Raw genomic sequence first — 7,345 nt, forward strand, 5'->3', positions numbered from 1 at the left:
ATTGGCATTCCTGGGGAAGGAGGAAATTGACACTGAGGGAGTTGGTGGGGTGGTTTGCGTGAGCTTGGTTACAAGAGGAAGGGATTTACTGGTTAGTGGACTGCTTCCGCTGTCACCCAAAGTTTTTGAACTTGTCACTGACTTATGATGAATGCGCTGCAGGTGACGTATAAGGGAGGATGTTCCCGAGGTGGTTAACGTCCTTACCCCTACTTATTACAGCTTGACAAAGGCAACACACGGCTTGACACCTGTTGTTCGCATTTCTGTTGAAATACTTCCACACCGAAGAGCTGATTTTTTTGGTATTTTCACCAGGCATGTCAATGGCCATATTCCTCCCACGGACAACAGGTGTCTCTCCGGGTGCCTGACTTAAACAAACCACCTCACCATCAGAATCCTCCTTGTCAATTTCCTCCCCAGCGCCAGCAACACCCATATCCTCCTCATCCTGGTGTACTTCAACACTGACATCTTCAATCTGACTATCAGGAACTGGACTGTGGGTGCTCCTTCCAGCACTTGCAGGGGGTGTTGGGAAGGTCAGGCATCGCAACCGACACAATTGGACTCTCCTTGTGGATTTGTGATTTTGAAGAACGCACAGTTCTTTGCTGTGCTTTTGCCAGCTTAAGTCTTTTAATTTTTCTAGCGAGAGGCTGAGTGCTTCCATCCTCATGTGAAGCTGAACCACTAGCCATGAACATAGGCCAGGGCCTCAGCCGTTCCTTGCCACTCCGTGTGGTAAACGGCATATTGGCAAGTTTACGCTTCTCCTCCGACGATTTTTATTTAGATTTTTGAGTCCTTTTTTTACTGATCTTTTGTGTTTTGGATTTTACATGCTCTGTACTATGACATTGGGCATCGGCCTTGGCAGACGACGTTGATGGAATTTCACCTTCTCGGCCATGACTAGTGGCAGCAGCTTCAGCACGAGGTGGAAGTGGATCTTGATCTTTCCCTATTTTTGGAACCTCAACATTTTTGTTCTCCATATTTTAATAGGCACAACTAAAAGGCACCTCAGGTAAACAATGGAGATGGATGGATACTAGTATACTTATGGATGACGAGTGACTGACGACACAGAGGTAGCTACAGCCGTGGACTACCGTACTGCGTCTGCTAGTATAGAGATGATAATTAATGATATAAAAAAAAAATATATATAACTACTGTAGGTATATATAATATAATGACGGACCTGGTGGACACTGTCAGCAGACTGCTAAACTACTAGTATGAAGAAGATAGAAAAAAAACCCCACCACAGGTAGGTAGGTATACAATTATGGACGAGCACTGACGACACAGAGATAGCCACAGCCGTGGCCTACCATACTGCGTCTGCTAGTATAGAGATGATAATTAATGATATAAAAAAAATATATATAACTACTGTAGGTATATATAATATAATGACGGACCTGGTGGACACTGTCAGCAGACTGCTAAACTACTAGTATGAAGAAGATAGAAAAAAAACTCCACCACAGGTAGGTATACAATTATGGACGAGTGACGACACAGAGGTAGGTACAGCCGTGGACTACCGTACTGCGTCTGCTAGTATAGATAATATACTAAATATATTACTACTGTAGGTATATAATATAATGACGGACCTGGTGGACACTGTCAGCAGACTCCTAAACTACTAGTATGAAGAAGATAGAAAAAAAACCCCCACCACAGGTAGGTAGGTATACAATTATGGACGAGCACTGACGACACAGAGATAGCCACAGCCGTGGCCTACCGTACTGCGTCTGCTAGCATAGATAATATACTAAATATATTACTACTGTAGGTATATAATATAATGACGGACCTGGTGGACACTGTCAGCAGACTCCTAAACTACTAGTATGAAGAAGATAGAAAAAAAAAACCCCACCACAGGTTGGTATACAATTATGGACGAGTGACGACACAGAGGTAGGTACAGCTGTGGACTACCGTACTGCGTCTGCTAGTATAGATAATATACTAAATATATTACTACTGTAGGTATATAATATAATTACGGACCTGGTGGACACTGTCAGCAGACTCCTAAACTACTAGTATGAAGAAGATAGAAAAAAAACCCACCACAGTTAGGTATACAATTATGGACGAGTGACGACACAGAGGTAGGTACAGCCATGGACTACCGTACTGCGTCTGCTAGTATAGATAATATACTAAATATATTACTACTGTAGGTATATAATATAATGACGGACCTGGTGGACACTGTCAGCAGACTCCTAAACTTCTAGTATGAAGAAGATAGAAAAAAACCCCACCACAGGTAGGTATACAATTATGGACGAGCACTGACGACACAGAGATAGCCACAGCCGTGGACTACCGTACTGCGTCTGCTAGTATAGATAATATAATAAATATATTACTACTGTAGGTATATAATATAATGATGGACCTGGTGGACACTGTCAGCAGACTCCTAAACTACTAGTATGAAGAAGATAGAAAAAAAAAAACCCACCACAGGTAGGTAGGTATACAATTATGGACGAGCACTGACGACACAGAGATAGCCACAGCCGTGGACTACCGTACTGCGTCTGCTAATATAGAGATGATAAAGATGATAGAGATGAAAAAAAAAAATATAACACTACTGCAGGTAAATATTTATATAATATAATGTATGACGGACCTGCTGGACACTGTCAGCAGAATGCGTTTATAGAATAAAAAAAAAAAACACCACAGGAGTGTTTAACTTTTTCAGGCAGACAATATACTGGTGGTCACACTGGCAGCAAAAGTGTGCACTGTACTCCTGCTATAACTGCTCCCCAGTCTCCCCCACAATTAAGCTGTGTGAGCAGTGAGCACTCAGCACAGTCAGATATACATAGATGATATATCATGCAGCACACTGAGGCTGAGCACAGATATGGTATGTGTATCGTTTTTTTTCAGGCAGAGAACGGATTATAAATAATAAAACTGGTGGTCACTATCAGCAAAACTCTGCACTACTGAGTACTCCTGACAAGTTCAACTGCTCCCCAAATTAGTAGTAAATCAAATGTCACTCGTCTCTATCTTCTAATCTAAACGGAGAGGACCCCAGCCACGTCCTCTCCCTATCAATCTCAATGCACGTGTGAAAATGGCGGCAACGCGCGGCTCCTTATATAGAATCCGAGTCTCGTGAGAATCCGACAGCGGGATGATGACGTTCGGGCGCGCTCGGGTTAACCGAGCAAGGCGGGAGGATCCGAGTCTGCTCGGACCCGTGCAAAAAAGGGTGAAGTTCGGGCGGGTTCGGATTCCGAGGAACCGAACCCGCTCATCTCTAATGGCCACCCAGCATGACGCCTCCCTTCTTGACCATGCTGTAATTGCAGTCGCACTGCAGTTCAGCGTGATCATAAAAAATGGTGTAGCCTCCTGCTGGTACAGACTGTATGTGCGCGCAGGAAGCCGCCACCATTTTTGTGATCACAGCGGCTGAATGTGATGTCATACAGCTGCTGTGACCACGCCCCCTGTGTCTCCTCCATTGCAGACCCCATTTTGAAGCCTTGCCCCCGCACCGCTCCATCCCTGACTTGGAAATGGAGTGTTGCTGACCCCCCTCTCCCCCCCCTGCCCCGATTGACAGGCAGAGGCGATCGCATTCTCTGCGGGGTGCCGCAGAAAATGCAGGCACATGCGTATGCTCTTAGCAATTTTTGCAGTTGGATAGCTTATTGTGATTGCAATCCAAACTGAATCAGGCCCCATTACCTATCACAATGTGCTGCGGGCAGTACAAAATTGGTTTAATATAGGAGAAAAACCCCCAGACCTGTGCTCCTTAACTGTACCTGGTTTCTAGTGGAGCGGCTGCCCAGTAATCAGTGTCCACACCAGTGCGCACACGGTCCACCCCCTACGGCCATGCTCCCCTTCATCAGCGGCCTCGTGATCCGGAAGGGCGGTGTGTGTGTGACTGACCTTAGGAAGAAACCGGAGCCTCCGCTGCAGTGACCCAGCAACCAGGGCACGGGAGTATACAGCGCCGCTGGGAGTGATGAAGCTGCAGTAAAGATGTCTATTAGACCTAGCCTGCTGCAGCCCTTGTAGATTCTCATAAAACAAGTTCTTCTTTTCTTGTCAAAATTAATAGCTAAGAATAGGCTGCCTGAGGCAGGCCCCTGTTAAGTGGCCTGCTACTGAAGGCACCAACTACAAACTGAGCTCCCTGTTCATGGAAGCGGGGTTATAGAGGAGGATGCGCTGAGCATCTTGGGAACAGTCAAAAGCTTTGAGCCGGTTGGTGCCTCAGATCAAGATCCTACTCTACACCCCAATGTGAATCCTTGTGGGGTCCAGTGTACCCCACAGAAGAAATTAATGTGTCACACCCATTGGCAGCAACCTTAGAATAGCTGCTGACGGGCACAATTGAGAAAGGAAGGGGGGGGGGACATTTGAATCCAGCACATAGATGCAATTCAAATATGTAATTTGTACCTTCCTATTTTAAAATATAATGGATGAACCTCACCCTGTGAGAACAATCTTCATGATCAAGAGATCTCATATGCAAAATAAGTATGAGTTGGGATAGGGCTGGGGAGGGTGGCTGCTCGGGCAGCCCCTCCCCCGTCAAGTTAAGGAGATTCAACTGAGGAAGCACAAGGGAACTCTCGTCTGGGGACAACAACTGCAGGGAGACCACATCTTTTCAGATGAACATGGGAGGGCGGAAGGCTGCCTAATACTGAAGCACCATCAAATACCAAACCATATGCAACAACTAGTACAAGCATTCCTGGGGGAAGGTCTGCAGCAGACGGATTTGCATACGGTGATGTCATCCAAGCAGTGGGCCAAAGTTGGCTGGAACCCTCATCTGCATATAAAAAGAGAAAAGGGGCATGCAGGGCATGGCGGCCTTTTGCAGTGCTTGGATGACCCCTAGTTCGCATTAAACAACCCCACCCTCCTTTGGTGTGGGGCTCATGTTGGCTATGCCCCAGCCCCTGAAGCATTCAAGCTGATTTCTTGCAGCAGCTGGGCACTGTAACAGCTCCAGAGCTGCTCTGTAAGGCAACTAAAAGGGTGTGGGCCCTGCAGCACTACCTGTAGTTCGCATTGTGCGTTGGAAGGCACAAAGTAAGCAGACGGGAGAAGTCAGGATAGTGCGCAAGGGCATAGAAGGGAGCGGCTCCAGAAAAGAGAAGTGGAAACAGACAGCAAACTAGGCTGGAGAGAGACCTGAGACAAAGAGATCTGAATTATACGAGAGCCGACCAGGGGAAACACAAATTATGCAATCAAGTTTCCCACATTTGGGGAAATTGCAGGAGCAGCACACCCAGAGTGCAATGGGTGAGCCTTGCCCTGGGAGAAGCACCTTCATGATCATAGTATCTCACCTGGCAGGTAAGTAGGAGTTGGGCTAGAGCTGGGGAGGGTTGCTGCTCGGGTACCCCCCTGTCAAGTGAAGGAGATCCAACTGAGGCAGCACAAGGGAACTCTCGAAAGAAGAACAAGGCTAGAGGAATATCTGAGACAAAGAAATCTGACTTTTACCAGAGCTGACCAGAGGAAAGCACAAACACAGTCCCCCACTACCACAAATAATGCAGTCGAGTTTCCCACATTTGGGGAAATCACAGGGGTCAGCATACCCAGAATGCAATGAATGAACCTCACCCTGGGAGAACAATCTTCATGACCATGGTAATAAGTATGATTTGGGATAGGGCTGGGGAGGGCCGCTGCTCAGGCACATCTCTGTCAAGTAAAGGAGATTCAACTGAGGCAGCACAAGGGAACTCTCATCTGGGGACAACAACTGCAGGGAGAACACATATTTTCAGATGAACATGGGAGGGCAGAAGGCTGCCTAATACTGAAGCACCCCCAAACAACAAACCAAATGCAACAACTAGTAAAAGCATTCCTGGGTGAAGGTCTGCAGAAGACGGATTTGCATACGGTGATGTCATCCAAGCAGTGGGCCAAAGTTGGCTGGAACCCTCATCTGCATATGAAAAGAGAAAAGGGTTATGCAGGGCATGGCGGCCTTTTGCGGTGCTTGGATGACCCCTAGTTCACATTAAACACCTCCACCCTCCTTCGGTGTGGGGCTCATGTTGGCTATGCCCCAGCCCCTGAAGCATTCAAGCTGATTTCTTGCCGCAGCTGGGCACTGTAACAGCTCCAGAGTTGCTCTGTAAGGCATGTAAAACACAGTCCCCCACTACAACCAGGAAACATTAACGCCACTGCATCCTTGCTGCTTTCTCATGTGGAAGTCTATTTAATGTGAAAACAAGGTGATATCTAATTAGCACACAGAAAAGAAAATTAAGTGAATTTTTGAAAGAAAACAATACTGTTAATATACTATTAAAACAAATTAAAATGGTAAAAGTTATTGTACTTTAAGTAAAAATAAAAGAGCAAAAATATCAATCCCAGTTTTGGATTACTTTAATTAACAAAAAAAATGCATATAGCAGAGGATAGTTTCAATCTGTCTACCTCTGGGTTATGGGCCCAGCATGCTTCCATTGCAGTACTCTGCTGCACATGTAAGTGCAAGAGATCCTGAAGCACTCACTCATCATGGGAAAGTACCAATGTGTTTCTTCATTGGTTGATGGCAGAAACATCTTACAAAAACACTCCAGATTATTGACTTTTTAAAGTTTTTCTAGGAAACGTTCTAGATGATTGTTTATTAGCCTTTGTCTGGATTTTTCTGCCAGCATATTTCTTTTTCTCTGCAACCCACTGCTAAATTGTGCTTCCTAGCTGTTTTTATAAAATCACTGAATCAAATTTAACTCTGATTACATCAGAGAAGGCCAGGTACCCTATACCATAACAGGGGGTTTGCAATTTTGACTTGTCTACTTAAAGATCACCAAAATCTGATAACAAGGTCAATTAAGTCCCTGGGTGGGATTGAACCACCAACCTTTTGGTTAATAGCCTTACACACTAACTGATTGCGCCACAGCGACACTTTGCAAAAGTCCATACTGACAAAGGCTAATAAGCATTCATCTAGAACGATTCCTAGAAACATTTTAAAAAGTCAATAATGTGGAGAGTTTTTGTAAGATGTTTCTTCCATCAACCAATGAAGAAACACATTGGTACTTTCCCATGATGAGTGAGTGCTTCAGGATCTTTTGCACTTACATGTGCAGCAGAGTACTGTAATGGAAGCATGCTGGGTCCATAACCCAGAGGTAGGCAGATTGAAACTATCCTCTGCTATATGCATTTTTTTTGTTAATTAAAGTAATCCAAAACTGGGATTGATATTTTTGCTCTTTTATTTTTACTTAAAGTACAATAACTTTTACCATTT

At 45.1% G+C, this 7,345-nt stretch overlaps 1 non-coding gene and 1 pseudogene across 1 annotated transcript; both read right to left on the reverse strand.

Annotated features, from left to right (window-relative positions):
* Nucleotides 1–5,245: 5,245 nt before the first annotated feature.
* LOC135015610 (U1 spliceosomal RNA) lies at nucleotides 5,246–5,408 on the reverse strand. The gene has a single exon (XR_010213829.1). It is a non-coding gene; the product is annotated as a U1 spliceosomal RNA (small nuclear RNA).
* A 152-nt stretch (nucleotides 5,409–5,560) lies between these two features.
* Nucleotides 5,561–5,711, reverse strand: LOC135015611 (U1 spliceosomal RNA; annotated as a pseudogene).
* Between the last annotated feature and the right edge of the window lie 1,634 nt (nucleotides 5,712–7,345).

The sequence above is a fragment of the Pseudophryne corroboree genome, unplaced genomic scaffold, assembly GCF_028390025.1.
Source record: "Pseudophryne corroboree isolate aPseCor3 unplaced genomic scaffold, aPseCor3.hap2 scaffold_2967, whole genome shotgun sequence".
Taxonomy (NCBI): Eukaryota; Metazoa; Chordata; class Amphibia; order Anura; family Myobatrachidae; genus Pseudophryne; species Pseudophryne corroboree.